This window comes from Zalophus californianus, chromosome 9 (genome assembly GCF_009762305.2).
Source record: "Zalophus californianus isolate mZalCal1 chromosome 9, mZalCal1.pri.v2, whole genome shotgun sequence".
Taxonomy (NCBI): Eukaryota; Metazoa; Chordata; class Mammalia; order Carnivora; family Otariidae; genus Zalophus; species Zalophus californianus.
Window position 1 is genome coordinate 55,009,381 of NC_045603.1, and position 23,449 is coordinate 55,032,829.

The 23,449-nt window shown below is 36.2% G+C and overlaps 1 pseudogene; it reads left to right on the plus strand.

Moving 5' to 3' along the window:
- Positions 1–20,799: 20,799 nt before the first annotated feature.
- Positions 20,800–22,757, plus strand: LOC113922527 (annotated as a pseudogene).
- The last annotated feature ends 692 nt before the right edge of the window (positions 22,758–23,449 follow it).

Sequence of the window (23,449 nt, forward strand, 5' to 3'; positions counted from 1 at the left end):
AACTGCAAGAATGGAAACATTTATCTATGTTAGAAATAAATTATTTCTCTCAGATAAATGCCTCATGTGCCTATACAAAATGATTTATCCTTGCCAAAACTCACTGTTGGTTTAGCACAGTTGTGGAAACAAAACAACCTTTTTCTCCACCACCCAACCCCCACAACCAGGAAAAAAAAACGGGGATAAGAAATGCCAAAATCTCATTCATTTTGAAGAAGCTCTACAAGCACTGTCCTGTCAGAAATCAGAGGACAGCATCCATTCACTCTCTAGGAAAGGCAATTTTAAATTCATTTCAGGCCTTGCCCGTAATTGAGTTTAACAGCACAAAATCCTTCAGTTGACCTACAGTCAATCTTTTACTTCTCTTTAATACAATTGCTCACAAAGTAAACCAGTCTATCTGAATTTCTGGAATGAGAGCAAAGCTTAAAAAAAAAAAAATCAGAAGCACAAATAAGCAAAAAAGTGTTAAAGCCATCTGTTTGGGGAATATCAGAACTGATGCAGGTAAATAATTAAACTTAAACTAAGTGGCCTTTTTTTCCATACAAAAAGAAAATTTCAGGACCACATGGTATAAAAGTATCACATATGGAAACTAATTAAAACCCTATCAAAAGAAGCTTGTCATCTCTTATACTTCAGTAAGTGAACAAGAAAATAGGACAAGGTTGCTACAGAAATGGGCACAACAGTTTGCTTTGAAATTTGTCATTATTTAATCAAACCACATTTCAGGAATCCAAGTTGCTTATGTTACTGTTTATTTGATCAGAAGTAAATTCAAGTTTGATATAAGCTAATGAAGAATAGCTGTAAATTATAGGATTTGAATGTGCTATTACATGGCATCTTGAAGTTCACATCATCATATCGTTATGTTAACTTAAAATAAAACGAAATATTCAAACAAAAAGCCAAGGAATCTCATCCTAGAGGTATATGAAAAAAAAGATAAAGTGGTTCTGAATGGAGATTCAAGTCACCTGAGTTCAACTTTTAGCTCACTGAGTATTTTGGTCACTTAAGACTTAACCATTGTCACCGTCCCATCCGTGATGCCCAATAGGTTCCTTTACTTGTACATTCAATCCCACTTTCATATTCCCCTGGAGATTTGGTACACATAGTTAAATATGCTACACTGAAGTGAATTTAGCAATGCGCAAATTCTCGATTGCTCGGCATCTCCCTATCCCACAAAACACCCCCAAACATTTACACATGTGCTCTCTCTTCCTCCTTTGTTTTGTTAAATTTAGATGTCTCACATGGATTCTTAAAGACAAACCTGTGAATAATTATTCTCACCTTTCTACCTGGGAATCCTCTAATTAGAGTCAAACTGAGAAAGAATCTTATTAGACCTCCTACTAGGTGCTTTATATGTATGATCTCATGTTATCCTAAGAATGACTCTGTCAGGTATGGAATATTATTATTCTAATTTAACAAATAAGAATACTGATGGTTGAGAAAATATCTGGCTTGCCAGAAGTCACATACCCAGAAAGTGACACAGTTGGCACTAAAACCATGTGTGTCTTTCTCAAATGCCCAAATAGCATTATGTTATAGTGTCTAACTTTAGAAAAAACAACCTGATAAAAATGGGAGGGTCATCATTTGTGAAAAGAGTTTACCTTAAGATCAACAAGCCTTACCCATAATCCAGAGCTGTGTTTCCTTTTGGACATGAATGTTTTGGTCATAAAATGTGTCTGAAATATTTTTTGTGGGAAGATTTGTAAAATAAAAGAAAATAAGAATATATAACTAATGAAAACATCTGGAAAGGGAATTTAGGTGCCAAGTTAATCAGTTGGAGTGTTAAAAGTTGTTGACAGTAAAAATTATAATTTTTTTTAACATAATATAAGATATTTCAAATACTGGTATAAAAGCAATCTTAGATTGTTTGGACTCATAAAAATAGGATGATAGGGGGCGCCTGGGTGGCTCAATCGTTAAGCATCTGCCTTCGGCTCAGGTCATGATCCCAGGGTCCTGGGATCGAGCCCCGCATCGGGCTCCCTGCTCTGTGGGAAGCCTGCTTCTCCCTCTCCCCCTCCCCCTGCTTGTGTTCCCTCTCTCGCTGTCTCTCGCTGTCGAAATACATAAATAAATTCTTTAAAAAAACAGGATGATAGGAAATCATCATATACATAAACACTCATGTCTGTCACATTACAAGAATCTCCATAACAAATATTTTCACAGTGTCATTTGGTAAGCTATTTCATTTCAAGATTACTTTAAGGAAATAAACTTTTTTTTTCCTAAATATAAGTCTACAGAGATCAATAAAGTCCTTTTAATCTTGCTCAGTCTGATTAGAGCATTATTTAGTACTATATGAGTTTTTAAAAATGTATGAAGTGAAAGCATATGCAGATCCTTCCTTTTCTCGTCTGTACCATGAATCTACCCTAAGCAGATACAAACTGAAAAATTTCACAGTGTAAGACACTTGGGTGCCATTATATGATTTTATGTGGAGCCTAGGAAAGTTGCCACCTTACACACACAAGCTCAATATAGCAATCAAGATTCAGAGATGACCTTTTGGTCCAGTTGTCTAGCACTGTTGAGATCAAGCTGTTGGGTTCTGAGGCTTACCTTGCTTTAGATCCCTTGTAATGTTTACCATAGTGCTCTGCTCATTTGGAAACATTTATTGATTTAATGAATAAAGCAATATATTCTGTAGGAGAGCTGATAGCTTTGCAAATAGCAATAGTTCCTTCCTTCCTTCCTTCCTTCCTTCCTTCCTTCCTTCCTTCCTTCCTTCCTTCCTTCCTTCCTCCCTCCCTCCCTTCCTTCCCTCCTTCCTTCCTTCCTCCCTCCCTCCCTCCCTCCCTCCCTCCCTTCCTTCCTTCTTTCCTTCTCTCTCTCTCTCTCTTTTCCTCAATAAGAACACGGTGAAGTCAGGGAATTTTGTCTCCATTAAGGAAAAAGCCTAACCAAAGATAACAGGGATGCATCTCAGCTTTTGGACTTCAAGAAGAATATTGCTAGTACCTTCCAATTGTAAAAGGGACTATAAAACACATTAAAATGCCTCTGAACCTCTTATCCAGACTAAATAATCTTCATTGTTGGTGGATATCTGGCTCTTTCTATGGGTCATTATAGTTGACTTTAGCAGAGTCAGGGGATACTCACAATCAGATATGCAAGCAGAACCATCGAGTAGAAAAGGCAATAAATCACAAGTCAGGAAAACAGTCTAAGCTGTGAAATTGATGAAGCAAAATAAGCAAAAACTTAAGTGGTCAGCAGCAAAGACAATGGAAATCATAAACAGGCTGAAAACTAGGACTAGGCGATTAGACCTGGGTTTTCATGGTTAAAGTCACTAAGCTGGACATGAGGATAAGAAACTTACCACAGCTCAAGACGTCTAGGTTAAAGGCAACAAAATCAGGACAGGGAGGCCAGTTACTAGTTGGAGAGGCATACTTTGGTGCCATTACATCCCGCAACTAGCATTGATGATGCCTCTCCCTCCTGCTTAGTATCCTAATGTTCAGTTTACCTCCTGCACAAATCTTCACACTGATTTTCAGGTTGTCACTTTCAACATTTTACTATTTGATAGTTTTATTCATCCATTTTTTTTGTTTGTTTTAAGAATCACTCTCAGACAAGTAGCTTTTCACAAAGGAAATATAACAAAATAAATCTTACTCTCCTTTTGGTTGAAAATCTCTTTTGAATTGCTCTTTTTGATCTCCATCGAGGAAGTTGTTAAACACTTACCAGTAAGTTTCTAAGAGACTATAATCACAGTTTCTTTAACTCAGACATGACTATCTTGCTCTTGATCTCTTCTCTCTGAATTTTGGAACTGAACATATCAGCTTAAATAAATGAATATGTCATTTTTCTATCTTTTCATGACCATTGATGTGATAGATATCAGAATAGAGTCCTTTTTTTCATTTTCTACCTTGTGCTGATAAAGGGGGCAGAAAGGTAATAATGTCTTTAAATGGAATACAGCATCTCATGAGTATTCAGGACTTAGAGTAGCTGACATTGGCAAGGATTACAGAATGAAGAGCATTGATGATAGGTGTATAATAAAAATGTGGTTTTATCGGAGAAGACATTCTGCTTGCCTTGCTTCCATTATCCGACATCTAATCAAACTGGAACCAGATTATACGAGGAAAAATTGTATTTGTAGCACTGGATGCCATCCATTTCTGTAGACTGAAAAGTGGTCATGATTCCTAGCTGGACACATCCTGTTTTTTGTTTTGTTTTGTTTTGTTTTTTCAGAGTAAATTATCCCACTCATAATGTGTCTTCTAGGAAATTAACACCATAAATAATACTTGGGTGCTCATACCATTTTTGTCCAAGTAATGATTAAGAACTACAATTTTCCATCGTCTTGAAGATTATATAAAGGTCAAGAAAATAAAACAGTTTCTCTTTGTTGAGACTTCCACTACACAAAGGGCCTAAGAAATAGACCTTATATTTCTAATATATGTGTAGGGTGATGCTTTATTTTTCAAAAGCAATGTTAGTATATAAAATATAAATTTAATGTGCTGAGACATTATTAGTTACACTGCCAATGATAATAGAACTAATACTTTATATTTTGATTTTTCTGAATTTGTAGAAATTTTTCCATGCCTTATTTGGACCTCACAAAAACTTTAGGAAGTAGGCTGCATTTTGATGGGAAAAAAATCCTCAAACTTATTGAATGCTTATTTTGTGTTGGCACATTGTGGGTACTTGCAAGTGTATTACCTTTTATTTTATTTTATTTTATCCTATTTTATTTTTAGAGCAGGAGTGGGGAGGAGCAGAGGGAGAGGAAGAGAGAGAATCTTAAGCAGGCTTCACATTCAGCATGGAGCCCAACTCGGGGCTCAATCTCACAATCCTGAGATCATGATCTGATCCAAAATCAAGAGTCGGGTACTTAACCAACTGAGCCACCGAGGTGCCCTTCAAGCCCTTCAAGTAAAGTATTACCTTTAATCCTCAAAGGAATCCAGCAGGGTCAATTTATAGAAGAAAATGAGGCTCAAAGAGATTAAGTAATTTTTTCTTGAATGCATGGAAAGTAAGTGAAATTCATTCATTCATATATCCGACTCTCTACTTACAATTCCGGTTGGATATGTTTGAGTTATCTCAAACTTTACATATACAAAATTGAATTCTTTATTGTCACTCTCAAATCTGCTGTTCTTCATTTTCCTCTTCTCTGTAAATGACAACACGGTCCTCCCAGTTGCTCAAGCCAAAAATATTAGAATCATAAATATTTCTTTTTATTTTCCCTCATCCCACATCAAATTCATTAGCAAATACTGTTAGTTCTACCTTATTTATCCTGAATCCCACCATTGGTCATCATTTCTACTTTGATCACTTTGCTCTAACCATAATCAACTCTCACCAAGACTATCTTAAAGAAGCTCCCAGTGGTCTAATTCCATGCTAACTTTCTCTAGCCTACTTATTGCAAAGCAGCCAGAGTTTTCTTTTGAAAAAGTAAATCATATTATGTCACTTTTGTGCTCACAACCCTGCAACAGCTTACTATTTCACTCATAGTGTTAATCATGGTCATCAAGGTCCTGCATGATCTGTCACGTGCTCTCCTCTCTTCACTCTCTCACTAGCCCAACCCATGTACACTGGCTTTCCTCCTTGACCAAGCCAAGCACATGCTGCTTCACGCCATTTGAAAATCTCTCTTTCTGGATTGCTCTTCTCTTAAATAGTCTACCACGGCATTTCATTTGAGTCTCTGATTAAATGCAGTTTTATAAAAAAAAAATCATCTATTTTAAATAGCATGCCAGTTTCCCTCCCCTTCCCTGCTTTAGTTTTCTTCTTAGCACATTATCAACTGATATCAATTTATTTATTTTGTTTTATTGTCAACCTTGTGTTACTAGCATAAGCATCCCCAAGATAGTAATAACTTCGTTTTAGCTTATTGTTGTGTCTTTAGCACAGAACATAGTAGACTAGATTATTTGAAACATCCACATGATCATCAAATATTAAGTCTCATATGTGCTAGACACTATCTTCTGAAAGAGTTAAATCTAGTGAAAAAATAAACATTGATCAAGTAGTTATTGGAGCACTGAGTGATAAAATCAAGACTTGCACAGTGGTATAGGAGCAGACAACAGGTGACATGACCTACATTGGGATATCTGTGAAGATTTCCCGAGATTGACTATGGGTATGAGTTAGACAGGCATAAAGGGAGATGGTAGGGCAAAATAATTACAGTAGATGGAATGGCAGATGCCAAGACTGCCATGTATGAAGAAAGCAAGCATTACTCATTTGAAAAAGGTGAAGAATTTTTAAATGGGAGAATTAAGTACATTAAACAAAAGGAGGGTAGAGGAAAATAAAGCTAGGAAATACAAGCTTCATGTATTAATCATTTTCCTAAACACAATGGGACCTATATAGACTAGAAACTTTTCCAAAGGTCAGTCTAAAATGTGAAGATTGAATTAAAATATGTAGTATGAATGTGGACATTTGTGAAATGACAGCAATAGTATAACATGGTAGCAGTGAAATGGAAAAAAAAAACCCACAAAGGATTCTAAGAGAATACTCTTTTTTCTTTTCTTTAGAGAGAGAGAGAGTGTGCACATGCATGTGTGTGAATTGGCGGGGAGGGGCGGAGGGGGAGAAGAGAGAGAGAACCCCAAGCGGCCCCATATTTGGCACAGAGCCCGAAGCAGGGCTCCATCTCACAACCCTGAGATCATGACCTGAGCTGAAATCAAGAGTTGACTCAACGACTGAGTCACCCAAGTGTCCCTCTAAGAAAATATTCTTGATTAAAACAAAGCTTTTTTTGAGATAAAAAAAAAAAGTTCTGTGGATGGATAGTGGTGACAGTTGCACAACACGAATGTACTTAATGCCACTGAACTGTACACTTAAAAATTGTCAAAATGGTAAGTTTTAGGTTATGTATATTTTACCACAATAAAGGAAAACTAGAAATAAATTAAAATCTAGAGAAAATAAAAGACACAAGAAAGTACCAGAAATATTTTTTTTAACCAGCTTTTAGTTTTTATTATACGTGGAAAGTAAGAGGCTTTGGAATTAAAACATGATTCATAGATTTCTAGTTAAGTTATATGGGGCTAATTTTGAGATGATTTTGATATATAAGTGGAATTGTCAAGTAAACAGTCAAATATGGAAATCTAAAGCCCGGAAAAGAGATATGGACTGAAAATAACAAGATGGGAGCTGTTGGCATGGAGATGGTAATTGAAGCCTTTGGAATGAATGGGATTATTATGGAAGAATATATAGGAACAAGAAAAGTGGACTCACAGAGAATCTAACAGAAAAATACAGAGAGGAAAGAAATAAAAACGAGGAGAATATTTGACAGAAGTTGAGTATTTCAAGGAGGGAGAAGTGGAGTAAAATTATACTGAGAGGCCATACAAGATAGTATCCAAGAAGTATCTTTTTATTTGATGACAGGACATTGGTGATTTTAATAAAAGCACTTTGAGTGGATTATTAAGATTATAAAATGGAATGGGTTGGAAAGTGAATGGGGAGTGAAGAAATGGAGGTAAGGCATTTTAGAATAACCCTTAATGAGTTGTTATGAAAGAGATCAAGAACTAAGCAGTACCTGGATTACTAGAAGGAATCAAAAGGCATTACTTTTTTTCAGTATGGAAGACATTTACGCATGTGTGAATTTCATACAAAGGTACCTGGGGAAGGACAAAGTTACAAATAAAAAGAGAGTGCTCTGGATTGATACTCCAGATGTTTGAAAAGAAAATTAGATCCAGGTTATAGCTGACCTAAGAGGAAGGACCATTTTCCTCATTACAACAGGAGGAAAGAATGTTCTCTTAGAACTGGAGACTAAACAAAGAGAGTTGTTTGTTTCCCACAAAATCATAGTTATTCTTTTTACCCTTAGTTATTTTTATAGCATAATCAGCATCTTCTGTTAAAAAAATATTCTGAGATACCAAAAATAATGTTTAGAAAATACTTTTAATTTTACCAAAATATTTTATTTGGATATTATCAGGGTGGCTTCTATTTAACTCACTTTCCCAACATCTGCTACTTTCTTCCAGACACATGGAGCAGTTACTTGTTCTTTGAACAGGCCATCTATTCTCATGGCCTGATGTCTATTTCCTTTGCCAAACCAAATCTTGATTTCCTTTGTGCCAAGATGAGAATTTGTCACTAGGGATACAAAAAGGAAGAAAATACAATCTTACAAAGATTCCATAAGAAAAAGAAACATGGATAGATTAGTATAACCCAAAGATTAAAATACTGAAATGAGGGATGTATTTCACTATAACAAGACATATTACTAAGAAATTGAGCTCCTGAAGGATAGAGCATGTCTCATCTATCTTTAGCACAATAACTATTATGTACATCCAAAGAATTCAAAAATAATTATTGAACTACTGAATAATTGAAAACAATGGTACAAGCTTTATATTTATGAATAGTGTCATGAATGCAATAAAAGAGCCTAAAGGTTTTTGTCACCATTCCATTTTGGGTTTTGTGAACTATTGATTATTCCTAGGGAAAGACTATTAGGAAGACTAAATTTGCTAAGAAAGCAATTAATTAGAGTGCTCAAAATCTATAGTCCATGTACTTTTACCAAAGACTATACCTTTGATGTTAATCTCATATAAATTGCTTCTATCTACACTGTGCTACTCATCTGCTTCTCTAAAATAGCAGTACATGTTAGAGGCTAATTGTAGAGATCACAGTATTTTCAAGTACTGATAATTATGTTGTATTTCAAAATGTACTTAGTGTATACCTAATATTAATTTAGAGAAATACTAACGTTCTGTTGTGTACTGAGGCAGTTTATAATTCCACAAATAGCTTAATAAAAATTTCATTTCTTGAGTTCTCTTAGAAGCTTATCTGTAGCTCAGATTTATAGAGCATCTACTTTTAGAGACTGATAGGAGAAAATACCTTGTATAAAATCCCTATATTAAAATTACCATTTCAAAGTATTTAGAGAAATAAACTCAATTGTTGGTTTTACTCTAAAGTATTAATGACATTGGATGGATGATAATATTGACTCAGTGAGCTCTGATTATACTTTTGATTTCAAGGTACAAGCTCCTAGAATGTGGCATTTTCCCTATGTTGAGTTAAGCAAGATACAGAGGATATGCATTTACATTTAGAAACTTATAAGATATAATGACTTGTATCAAATCCCTGTATTTAGATTACCATTTCAAAATATTTAGAGAAATAGACTCAATTGTTATTTTTATTCTGAAGGATTGATGATTAGATGGATAATATTAATTTGTTGAGCTCTGATTATACTTCTAATTTCAAGATGGAAGCTCTAGGATGGTGGAATTTTATCTATGCTGGTTAAGCAAGATATACAGGATAGAGGATACTATATATAATTAATACAATGTACAATAAAAATGTTGTTGAGCATAATCTTTAGAAGTAATTTCACATTTATGTAAAATATTTTTATTTCTTTTTTGAAACAACGGCTTACCACAACATCTCTCCTGGTGATTTTCACATTTTAGGCCAGCAGTGGTAAAGCAAAAATAAGAGATAATCTTTGACTCCAAAATTATCTTCCTATTTATGTATTTATTTAGGTCTTATATTTTAGAGAAACCATACAGCATGATGGTTGAAGGCAGGTCCTAGAAACTAATTGCTTGGATTCATATTCTAGATCTGCCACTTATTTTAGGATCTTAACAACTTTTTCAACCTCTCTGTGCCTTGGCTTCCTCATCCGTAAAAGAGGGATCATGATTTTCTGTCAGAGGGGTAATTAGAAGAATCAAATAAATCAATGCATAAGAAACAAAAGTGCCAGGTGCACAGAAAATACTCAGCCTACATGAGGTTATCGTCACTGTGGGCTTTGAGGATACAGTTTTGGACTATTCTAAGCACTTCATCTAAATCTTCTTGGTTTGATCATTGCAACTTGAGTATGTGGTAATAGACAATCAATACAAAGTTCAACTTAGAAATATAGATACATAAATACAAACAAAAATAAAATTGAAGAAAATATTCTGGTAAACTTTTGCCTAATAGTTGACACAGTCTCTTGGGACGCCTGGGTGGCTCAGTCGTTAAGTGTCTGCCTTCAGCTCAGGTCATGATCTCAGGGTCCTGGGATCGAGCCCCGCGTCGGGCTCCCTGCTCAGCGGGAAGCCTGCTTCTCCCTCTCCCACTCTCCCTGTTTGTGTTCCCTTTCTCACTGTGTCTCTCTCTGTCAAATAAATAAATAAAATCTTAAAAAAAAAAATAGTGGGCGCCTGGGTGGCTCAGTTGGTTAAGCGACTGCCTTCCGCTCAGGTCATGATCCTGGAGTCCCGGGATCGAGTCCTGCATCGGGCTCCCTGTTCAGCGGGGAGTCTGCTTCTCCCTCTGACCCTCCCCCCTCTCATGTGCTCTCTCTCTCTCTCATTCTCTCTCTCTCAAATAAATAAATAAATAAAATCTTGAAAAAAATTTTTAAAAATAAATAAATAAATAAAAAAGAGTTAACAGTCTCGTGGGCACACGTGCCACTATAATGTTTAGAGAATAAAACTATATGAGATCTTTGAATTGCAATTTCCACTATTTCAAATTACAAATTACTTCATCTCTGATGCTTGTCACATTCTATGTATTATGTCTTATTAGGCCATTATCATAGACTGTCAAATAGGAAGCAAACTACTCAGTTATTTTTTTTCAAAATAATTATAGCACAGTAAATACTTGCCATTTTCAGAGTAAAATACATATGGCACTTGAGGGCAAGGAGGCCAAGGGGGACGGACAAACTCTAACCATTCAATCTATGTAATTAGAAATGGATTCTAGAATCTATTATGTAGCTAATACATAGAAAATATTAAAGCCTAAGTTGTCAGTCTCTAGGTCTCATGTTCTTAAGCTTTATGCTATATTGCCTCTCTAAGTATTTATTAACAATATTGAAACCTCAACATTGTTTTATAAAATTATTTTTATTTTGATATTCTAAAAAGTCTTGAGTACAGAAATATCAGTTTCTTTGGAGTGCAGGATTTGAAGCCAGACGAACTGAATTCAAATCCTAGCTTTGCTACCGAACAGCTTTATGATATTTGAGACAGTTTATTTCAAGTTCATGAGCTTCAGTTTGCTCATCTGTAAAATAAAGTTGATACGGTGTCTCATATACTTATTATAAATTTCAAATGCTACTATATGTAAATCATGTACACAAGTTCTAGGGAAAAAGGAAACATTCAATTATTATTAGCTATTATTATTATTAGCTAATGTAAGAACTTGGGCTCAGAATGCTATTATATTAATTAAGTTTGTGAGTGGCAGAAAACCAGAAATGACAGTGGCTTTAAAAAGATAAAAGTTTGGGGCACCCGGGTGGCTCAGACAGTTGGGCATCTGCCTTCAGCTCAGGTCATGATCCCAGGGTCCTGGGATCGAGTCCCACCTTGGGCTCCTTGCTTAGCGGGGATCCTGCTTTTCCCTCTGTCTCCTGCTCCCCCTGCTTGTGCTCATTCTCTTTCTATGTCAAAATAAATAAAATCTTTAAAAAACAATAAAAGTTTATGTATATTTCATGTAAAAGTGTGGAGATAATCATTTCAGGGCAAATGTGTCTTCTGTGTCATGAACTCAGCTTATTCTATGTTGTTTTCTGCCACGTATGCTGCCGATTCTTTCAGACAACTCATGGTCAACTTTGGCTTGACCATATTCAGCCACACCCATCTGTATTTAAGTCAGAAGAGAAAAGGAAAGGCAAAACAACAACAACAGATAAAAGGTATAGACTAACTATCTCTTAAAGACGTTTCCCAGGGACTGACACCTATAACTTGATCAACATCCTTTTTTCAGAACTTAATGACAAGGCACAACCAAGAACAAGGGAAGGTAGGAAATATAGTCTTTATTCTAGGTATGCAAGAAGGGACAAGCATTTTGGGGGCCTGTCTAGGTCTTCATTAAGGAGCTAAGAAATGAAGTGAGGGACTTGAAATTTGTTTCAGTATTGGCTGAAAAATTTTTTCCCTAATACATCCCTTTTCATAACAATAGATTTCTTATGAAGTATTAGATGCCATCTTTATCTCTTTTACATTTTTAATAATATCCTCTGTCCTAGATATATATTTTCTCCTTTTATTTTCTCTCTGGCCTTTTTTTTTTTTTTTTAAGTAGAAAACCAAAAAGCAAGGGTTATCAGTCTAAGGAGGGCAACACAGTATGGTGATAGTACTGTTTCTGGGGTAATACAGAGTAGAGAACCACAAATTTCTCTGCTTTTTAAATCCCTTGTTCTTAAAAGTAGATTCATTTGGTGAAACAAAAAACCCACATATCTTTGCCATATGCAAATATTTTTGGAGAAATATGGGAAATAAGTTAATATTTTTCAATAACCACTGCATATTCTATTGAAGCACTTGGATAGCTCACCAAAATAATGGACAAAATACTGACTTTTTAGTTAGTGTTTCTTGATCCATTTAAAAGATCAAGCTGTTGTTTCTGGCAAATAAAACTATAAATTGTGTGGTCTATAGGCAATCTCTAAAAATTATATTTCTTACATTTTATTGTATTTATTTATTTTTATTTTTTACTATGAAGGCACTTTTATTTATTTTGTATTATGTTCAGTTGGCCAACATATAGTATTTTAAAATGATTTCATTTATTAATTTGAGAAGGAGACAGAAAGAGCATGAGTGGGGGAGGGGCGGAGGGAGAGGGACAAGCAGATTCACCACTGAGTGCAGAGCCTGACTCAGGGCTTGATCCCAGGACCCTGAGGTCATGACCTGAGCTGAAGTCAGATGCTCAACCAACTGAGCCACACAGGCACTCCTATATTTCTTACGTTTTAAACTAGATGTTGGTCTATATTTGTAAAAGTACGGAAAGCAGAGGGGAAAGAGTAATTTTACAATGGAGAAACCTGACAAACACTACCATATCTGGGTGATTAAAGTCAACAACAGTGATAAATCATGTTGGTAGTATATACCCTTGATAGGACGCGATAAAGGTGGCACTTTGTCTTCGTGGTCTTCCTTCCAGAAACCAGAAACCCCAGTCTAATCATGAATAAAAAAAAGATAAACCCCAGTTGAAGGAAATTTTACTAAATACCTGACCACAAATCCTCAACTGTCAGGATCATCAAAAAGAAGGAAAATATGGGAAACTGTCATACATAAGAGGAGCCTAAGGAAACATGACACCTGGATGTAATGTAGTTTCCTGGATGGGATCCTTAAACATAAAAAGAGCATAAGCTAAAAAGTAACAAAATCTGAATACAGTATAGATTTTAACAAAAATATATCAATTGGTTCATTAGTTGTGACAGATGCGCCATACTAATATAAGATGTTAATAGCAATGGAAATTTGGTATGGAGGTATATAGGAGCTCTCTGTACAACCTTTGCAACTTTTCCATAAATCCAAAACTACTCTAAAATAAAAAGTTTAGTTAAAAAGTCAATATTATTTTGTAATTGCAGGTACCCTTTTAAATATATTGGCGCCGTTTCTCCTTTTAAAATATTAACCAGCTTTAAATTGGGCAACTCTCTAGAATGTAGTTGATGGAATGGCATTTTTACAAACAATGATAGCAGTTGTGCAAATGAGGCAAAAGCCGTAAAAACAGATTAGTCTGGAGATGGCAGAAATCTTCAATGCTTCTGCTGCTCATCTAGAGATAACCTGAGAAGTAAAAGAACTCCAGAATCCTCATGGGCCTGAATTATTACTGGTGATTACAGTTGAAGGACATTCTGAAAGTCACACAAGATGACGTGCGGGTTTCTTTCCTACCAAAGCCTTTTGGTAGGAATCTCTTCTGAACAAGAAATTTAATTGATCGTAGAACAAGTATATGATATTGGGGCACCTGGGTGGCTCAGCTGGTTAAGCGTCCAACTCCTGATTTCGACTCAGGTCATGATCTCAGTGTCCTGAGGTTGAGCCACGTGTTGGAGTCCACGTTCAACAGGGACCCTGCCTGAGATTCTCTCTCTCCATCTTCTTCTGCCCCCTCTTGCTCTCTCTCTCTCAAATAAATGAGTAAATCTTTAAAAAAACACAAATATTTGCTTTCTAATTACCTGTTTTGAAACTACCTACCTAAATTGAAGAGTTTTTTTGTTTGTTCATTTTACATCCCTCTATTGTTCCATAGAAGGAACAATAAATAAATATTTCAAAACATATTATAAGCAGTTAGGGAAAATGGACCCATTATGGATAAATGCTGGATAAACATCTCCCTGTTTAAGAATTACTGATGATTATCTCACTAACATCATTTAGAAGGATGATTTTTTTTCTGTTTATGGCTTGCATAAAAGCGGAGGTAGGAAATAATTCTGACATGGCTTAATTTATGATCTGTCACATAACAGAACTGGGTCACCTTTGCCAAGTTATCTCTCTCTACGCCTCAGTTTCTTTCTCTATGAAAGGAGAGAAATAAAACTGACCCTATGGGATTGTTGTGAGGTATAAACAATATTAGGTATGGAAAGAGATCTTTATAGGCCTAGGCATAAAATTGCTGTTCAGTAACTAAGTCACTCGAAATAGGACAGGATAAAAATATTATCCAAACTTGCTATTTTCAGATAGATGAGCTTTCCAGAAAATGAAAAGGAAATAATGATTATACTTTTGCTCATCTATTACCAGTAAGGGTAGCAGTACGTACTCTACTTAATAGAGGAATTATAAATTTTTCAGAATGAAGAACCTTCTTAAAATCAAAACATTTGCAGATTTTCATACAAAAATAATTTGAGAGATACTAATTCTGACCGTATTTGACCATAATCTAGATTTGAATGCTTTTAGAATATGTTTATAATATATTATTCCTAAGGGCATCTGTTTACACTTTTAAAAACTGTAATACACATATAAGCAAGACCTAATATTCCTTCAGTCTAGGAAAAAAATTGATGTAAGGATTTTTGCATGTAGTCCTTGCAATAATACCAAGGTCTTTAAGAGTTTGTGTCCCTGTGCTCTGGAACCACCGATTTAAGCCATATCTTTTGAGCAATCAAAAATCTACACTCCCTAGCATGACTGCATTGTCCTGAACAATGTCATATTAACTATTTAAGGGAAAAAGACTTAAGGTAATGTTTTTGCTTTCCCCTGCTGTTGTTTGCATACTCTGATACTGAGAACTTATCCTAGGTCTCATCCTTCTACTATCTTTGTAAACAAAAGACGTATTATGAGACAAAGTCTGATTGTCAGGCTTTCAGACATTCCACATTGTAAAAAAGACCCAGGAAAATCCAAGTAGCAGGGAATTCCATTCTGTATTACAGATGAAACAAATCAAGTGTTGACACAAGAAATATGCAATATAAGACAGTAAATAAACTATCTCTAGTCGCTGTTGGATGCAGATTAGGATTGTGACAGAAACTGATGGTTACAGCTGTCTCTGCTATGCCTACCCTCGTAAAACAGGGCATCTATATATGGTTTATACTGCCTGTCAGTGCTTCCGGAGAGCTGTAGACTATAAACTCAAGAGCCTGGGACCACTGAGGCTTATGACACTTATGTGGTATCTAATAGCACTACCCAACCAGAAATAATGACTACCTGGCACACATAAATACACAAACGGTACCTGCCGTGGAAGACTTTAACAATTTTCTTGATCTGATAAAATGGTTGGGAAATAAAATTTTTAAATTAAGTCCTTTTTTTTTTCTCTTTTAGAGAGAGAGAGAAAGAGAGAGAGAACACGAGTGAGCAGGGGTAGAAGGAGAGAGAGAATCTCAAGCAGATTCCAAGCTCAGCACAGAGCCTGATGCAGGGCTTGATCTCACAACACTGAGATCATGACCTGTGCCAAAATAAAAAATCAGAGGCTTAACCAACTGAGCCACCCAGGGGCCCCTAAAATTAATTACATTTTTATTGTATGTTAGCTTATCATTTTTGTGATCTCTGCTAACTCCACCCCAAAAAAGTCTCTGTTAATGGAGATGGGATGATACGGTTTTAATTTGAGAAGAGAAGCTACAGTCGCACTGAAGATGGGGCAAAATAAATGTCAATTTGCAGGTAGGTCTTCCAGGATGTGACAGAGCAATTGAGGATGCACATAGATTAGTCCTTGTCATACAGAGTGTGGCAGATTCACTGTGAGGACAAGACAGAGTCATAGTAGGTTCTGCAGCCTGTGCCCAGAACCCTGTTATCTGTGGAAGGTAAAGGAAGCCAGAGTGTGAAGGAGGGTCACTTCAGGCACAAGTTATAATAACAGTGACACTTCCTCAGTGACTTTTTCTAACAGTCTAGATTCTCCTGGCATTCTGTCCTGGGGTAGTTAGACAGGGAAAGCCACATCAGTCAGTTGGCAACAGAAGGAAGTTGGCAGATGTGAGACATCCAGAAATTACCCTCCTTTTTCAGCCAAAGGGGGGAGAAATGAAGGTAGAGATTCGCTGTGGTGCTATTAAGTTGCACCTTGAATATGATGCTAGGCAGGTAATCTGGGGAAATACTAGTACCTCAGATCATAAGTATTCTGAGAGGACAGAGAAGATAGTTAAATTCCAGTTGAAGGAGCCTGAGAAGAACTGGTGGAGAAAGAGGAAGGACAGGACACTGACGACTTCCAAATCATTCTCCTGAGATCCACGCCTTGCCTACTGGAGGACATTCCCTCCCTAATAAACCACAGAATAAACTACAGGATAAACCACAGGTTTTATCCTCCACGATAAGCCATAACACGCTGCATCTGAATTGTAATCAAATGCTCACCCACGATCCTCTCAATTAAATTGAACATCCCTGAATCATATTGATGTTTGTATCCTCAGTGCCTAGGACTGTGTTTAATCCTTTAAAAATTCTCTGTATTTGTAGAATGTATAAAATACCCAATTAATGAAATGACAGTTAAGAAAATTCTGCTTTCTAACTTCTCAGATATGTTTTTAACCCAATTTAACACCAAAATTTATTTTTATTCATTAAGGTTATGACCATAGACATTCTGGCACACCAGTATGTTCAAATTAAAAAATGCAACTATCCCATTCTCCAATTGCAGAGACCACTAAATGCTTGCAGAGGTTTGTACACTACAATGAATGGTTTTTTCAATTTGCATAATAAGATTGCAGAACTAATAGTTCTTATTTCTGCCACTTTTCCTGAACTCTTTCAAGTTAAAGATATTTTGCAAAAGAAGATTGTATTTACTACAACTAAAGATAGCACTTGGAAATCTGATTTGTCAGGAACCTATAAAACTCATAGACTAGAAATATATAAATATAGCGATGCCCCTTTTAGTTTAATCTATAGCTTTATGGACATTCTTCGAATGAAAAGATTTAAATGAGCTATGGATTTCCAGATGTTAGCTATAGGTGAAATCTCTTCTTGATTGCTAATGATTATTCCACTATATAATGTGTACCAGTTTGCATGGATCCATCCCATTTGATTATCACACGGCCACAACTTATGCTTACCTGTGCTCCCATTTCTCCACAGTGACATCTCTGATATTGTTTCAAGTTCTCTTGACTATATGCTTTATTTATTCCTTCTGCCCAAGAAGTAGGTATGGTATCATACCTATTATTTTACCACTTTACAGAAGCTAAATTGGAATGTTAAGTTTTCAATGAACTTAGACTTCATTAATGCTACTAAATTATTTGTCTTATAATTTTTTTACTAATAAAAGGTTGAGGAATTAATATTAATAATAAATATTAATATGAATTTTTTTATTAATATATGGACCACAGAAGACAATCCAGTCTACCTAGGTTAAATCATGACAACAGCAAATAGGTTCACAATAAGGGATTATTTACTTCCCTATATTATGAAACCAAAAATACTCATACTGAGAATTTGCTAAAAGTTACTCGTATTTAGAAATGTAGTCCTTGGGACAACCATGGCCATGTACCATTCTTATTGGCACTGGCACACAGATGCTAGTGTTCTTGTTTGTCATTCAGTCAGAATCCCAAAATTGTTCACCTTCTTGATGTCACCCAAGTTATACCAAGGAGTTCTTTATCATCTCCCAAAGAGACAAGCAGAGGAGCAATTACCAATACATTACAGGTGCGGTACATGGAGGTATTAATGGTGTAAAGTAGACAGTCTTTCCTAACAAAGCAGTATCCTACAAGCAATTGTAGAATATAGCACATGCCACTTAAAAGTTATTTACCCTAGGATTTCATCATACCACATACCCATACCAAAACTTACAACCTGGATTGCATGTGTACTTTCTTTTAGCAATAATTCATCTTGAAGTCCATTGCTCAAGGTTGGAATTATGGGAACAAAGCTCAGGAATTAAATGAAAAAGCAGAATTATACAAGATAGTATTGTCACTATAGATATTGCTTTGGACTTTTCTCAATACAAACCACTGAATGATGCTAAAATGTCTCCAGGCTAGGGATCAGTTTCAAAATACTACCAAACATTAACCACCTGTATTCAATTGAACCAAATGTTAAACACTGAGGCAATATATAGTATTCAAGAGAAATAGGACACCACTTTTTGGCAACAAGAAAAATATGTTCATAAAATTGAACATTACATTTAATCAGTTCACATTCTTTTCAGTAATCAAGTGTTCTTTTGTAAAAACTAATAAGTTATGAGCCAAAAAAGAGTGTCAAACATTCTTAGGAACAATAATGACATGCTCAGTAAATAAAGTTGCATTTTGAAGGTGGCTTTTCTGAATAGAGGTATTTACAGAAAGAGCGGCACTAGCTGACTTGATGTTGGTGTGCTGCAAAATGCAGGAGCTGTCAAACACTGCATAGTTAACATTTTTCAAATTCATGGACTTCTATTAAGATTGTAACCTTCAGACAACATTTAAAATAAATTCCATTTTTTTTTCCTACTGGACACAATTTATCACTTTCCAGAAAATGTGCAGTCACAAAATGATTTTTTTTTCAGAAGTGTTCAATTGAAATAGAGTTGTTGTGTACTTCAGGAGGAAAAGAAAAAGACCAAGTTGGAAATAATAGTATCCCTCAGGTCAGGCGTTTCCTGTCAGTTAATGAATAACTGGGTTAGAGAACCCCAACGCAAAGCTTACTCCTTAAACAGCACCGTGTATAGCTGATAAGGGTTTTCATATTGACCTTTTCTGTGGTTTCCCACTAGTCTCTTTAAAGCTATGGTTTCTATTGATCCACATCCCTATGTTCCTTTTTAGATATTCTTCTCGAGAAATATCCTCTCAAGATTAGCAAATGCGTGCACAAAGAGAAAAACATGACCTCAGGAAAATATCATGGGGCAACAGTAATAGGTCTTACGCAAGATGTCTGCCATTCTCTGGAGAATGAGGATTAAAAGTGGAGAGGGTGGGGGAGAGATGCAGGAAGTCTGCATTTCTAAGCCAAAAGAAAAAAAGGATATGTTTCACAAATAATGGCATTTTTAAATCTTTATGTATTATTTCTTGAAAAGGATTTAGGGTTAATTGAATATGGGCCCCATGTCAGCTGGTCTCATTATCATATTTGCATATTCTTAATTAGTTGCAAAGGGTTACAAATAAGCTTTCCCAAATACTTGGAAAAATTTACCGTGGATGCTAATTTATTGATGACAAAATCCTCAGACTACTAAACTAGCTGGTGATCTAGTATACTTTAAAACCTTTCTAAACTTCTCATCTTCGAAAAATATGAGAATCAGATATGTAAAAGGGAGTTTGTAGATTATTTTAGTTCAGATTCTCATTTACAGAAGTGCAGGTTGAGCCGTAGAGTGATTAACTGTCTTGTCTAAGGTCAGAAATGCAAAAATACCACACAAAGAAATACACAGATACCAATCAGTAGAGTGGTTACCTGTACGTTACTGTCAAAAGATGTCCATTGACGGATGGATAACGAAGATGTGGTATATATATACAATGGAATATTATGCAGCCATCAAAAGGAATGAAATCTTGCCATTTGCAATGACGTGGATGGAACTGGAGGGTATTATGCTGAGCGAAATAAGTCAGAGAAAGACATGTATCATATGATCTCACTAATATGAGGAATTCTTAATCTCAGGAAACAAACTGAGGGTTGCTGGTGTGGTGGGGGGGGGGGGGGGGGGGGTGGCTGGGTGATAGACATTGGGGAGGGTATGTGCTATGGTGAGCGCTGTGAATTGTGTAAGACTGTTGAATCACAGATCTGTACTTCTGAAACAAATAATGCAACATATGTTAAGAAAAAAGAAAAAGAAGAAGATAGCAGGAGGGGAAGAATGAAGGGGAGTAAGTCAGAGCGGGGAGACGAACCATAAGAGACGATGGACTGAGAAACAAACTGAGGGTTTTGGGGGGGGGTGGGGGGGGGGGGCCGGGCTTAGCCTGGTGATGGGTATTGAGGAGGGCACGTTCTGCATGGAGCACTGGGTGTTATATGCAAACAGTGAATCATGGAACACTTCATCAAAAACTAATGATGTACTGTATGGTGATTAACATAACATAATAAAATAAAAAAATATTTTTAAAAAAGTTCAGGCTCATCCTATGGCACGGAAACCAGGACTATATGGATCTGGAGACGAAAAGGGTGAAGGACACCATCACTGGCCCAGTATTTTGGGAATTGAATGGAGAATGGAAACTGAAGTGGAAATCCAGAAAAGACAATGGAAGAAGAAAGCAGTGAAAAGGAAAAAGAAGTAGAAAAAAAGAAACGGTCACGAGTTAAACAAGTGCTTGCAGATATTGCTAAGCAAGTGGACTTCTGGTTTGGAGATGCAAATCTTCACAAGGAGAGATTTCTTCCAGAGCAAATAGAAAAGTCCAGAGATGGATATGCTGAGATATCACTCCTCGTGTCTTTCAACAAAATGAAAAACTTGACCACAGATGGAAAGTTAATAGGCAGAGCACTGAAAAGTTCATCTGTTGTGGAGCTGGACTTAGAAGTCACCAAATCAGGAGAAAAATGCCGCTGGGTGAATGACCAAAGGATGAGGGTGAAAGGACAGTGTATGTGGAATTACTTCCCAAAAATGTTAGTCGCAGCTGGATTGAAAGAGTATTTCGGAAATGTGGCACCATTGTTTCTATAAGCATACCACATTATAAATCTACTGGAGATCCAAAGGGATTTGCCTTTGTGGAATTTGAAACAAAAGAACAAGCAGCAAAAGCTATTGAGTTTCTTAACAACCCACCAGAAGAAGCACCAAGAAAACCTGGTATGTTTCCTAAGACAGTAAAAAATAAGCCCATTCCTGGGCTTCGAGTATCAGAAGAAAAGAAAAAGAAGAAGAAAAAAAGGCTGAATGAAGAAGCAAGACAATATCCAGATCAAAGGGTCAAATCTAGACACAAGTAAGGAGAGTGTTGGTAAAATGAAAAGATCCAGGACCACGTCTGAGGGATCAGAAGTAGAAACAACTGAAACCCAAAAGCCGCCCTCAAAGAAAAAAAGAAAAAACGGGAAAGACAGGAAGTATCCAGCTTACCTGTAGTCAGAACAGGGAAGGGGAAGAGAAGTATATCTGAAGAAGCAGAATACCCAACTCCCAGGTCAAAAGTAAAGAAAATTACTCAGAAAGACAACATTAAAAAAAGAACAAGTTTCCAAAGACAGCAAAGATTTGGAAGTCTCTACTGAAGAGGAAAAGGATGCTGGAGATGTAAAAGATGGATCCTTTTTAAAAGCAAAAAGGAAGCATAAGAAAAAAACACAAAGAGAGGCACAAAATGGGAGAAGAGGTTATACCATTAAGAGTCCTTTCAAAGAGAGAATGGATGGATTTGAAAAAAGAGTATTTAGCCCTGCAAAAGGTCAGCATGGCTTAAAAAACAAACAAACAAACAAACAAAACAAAACAATATCCCAAATAAAATTGGAGTCAACAATGGAAACAAACAGAGAACCTACTACATCTGAGATAAAAAATGAAAAACAAATAGTGAAGAGGGTTGTCCCCAAGAAAATGTTAATGCAGCAGGACCACAGATTGTGAGTGGAGTGACTGTGAAGATCATTAGCACTGAGCCTCTGCCTGGCAGGAAACAAGTCAGGGATACTTTGGCAGCAATCTCAGAAGTTGTTTATGTTGATTTGCTAGAAGGAGATACAGAGTGCCATGCAAGATTTAAAACTCCTGAGGATGCTCGGGCGCCTGGGTGTCTCAGTCGTTAAGTGTCTGCCTTCGGCTCAGGTCATGATCCCAGGGTCCTGGGATCAAGCCCCGCATTGGGCTCCCTGCTCGGTGGGAAGCCTGCTTCTCCCTCTCCCACTCCCCTCGCGTGTGTTCCTGCTCTCGCTATCTCTCTCTCTGTCAAATAAATAAATAAAATCTTTGAAAAAAAAAAAAACTCTTGAGGATGCTCAAGCTGTAATAAACGCATATAAAGAAATTAAAAAGAAACACTGCTAGAACCTCGAGATCCTTTCTGGTGACCATGAGCAGAGGTATTGGTAGAAGATTTTGGTAGAGAGGCAGGCCAAACTTAATCAGCCTCGTGAAAAGAAAAGAGGCACTGAGAAGTTAATTACCAAAGCTGAAAAGATTAGACTTGCAAAGACTCAACAAGAAGTAGACATACTAGATTTTCTGAATATGATTGACAAATGGTTTTGGATCACCTCTTTAAGATTTCACTGGACACTTGAACTTTTCTTAGGAAATCCATTTTATTTTGGTAGTAACAGTTTTTCTGAAACCTATGTTAATTAGAAGAAATACCTTTGTTCTTTAATTTGTAAGTAAGACTTTTCAGACAAGTACATTGTATACCACAGTTTTCCATTAAAAACATTTTATTTGCTGACATTATCTTACACAAATCAACCTCAAAGTGATTTAGTAAATGTTTTGAACATTATCATTAATTTTGTTTTTATATTACAAAAATAATACTACAGAGTTTAGAAAAAAATGTTTGACAATGGACTCACTCTACTTCTTACTTTGTAATTTGTTTTTTCCTTTTCAAATATCTTTTCATGTTGATTTATACAGAGACTTATGTGTGATATTTCATTCTGTTTATTGCACTTTGCTTATCTGAGCTTCCACTGAATGGGCCATATGAACTGTTTCCAATTAAAATGTTAAACTTAAAAAAAAATAAGTTCAAATTGTTGGGACGCCTGGGTGGCTCAGTCGCTAAAGCGTCTGCCTTCAGCTCAGGTCATGATCCCGGGGTCCTGGGATCGAGTCCCACATTGGGCTCCTTACTCAGTAGGGAACCTGCTTCTCTCTCTGCCTCCCGCTCCCCCCTGCTTGTGCTTAGTCTCTCTCTCTGACAAATAAAGAA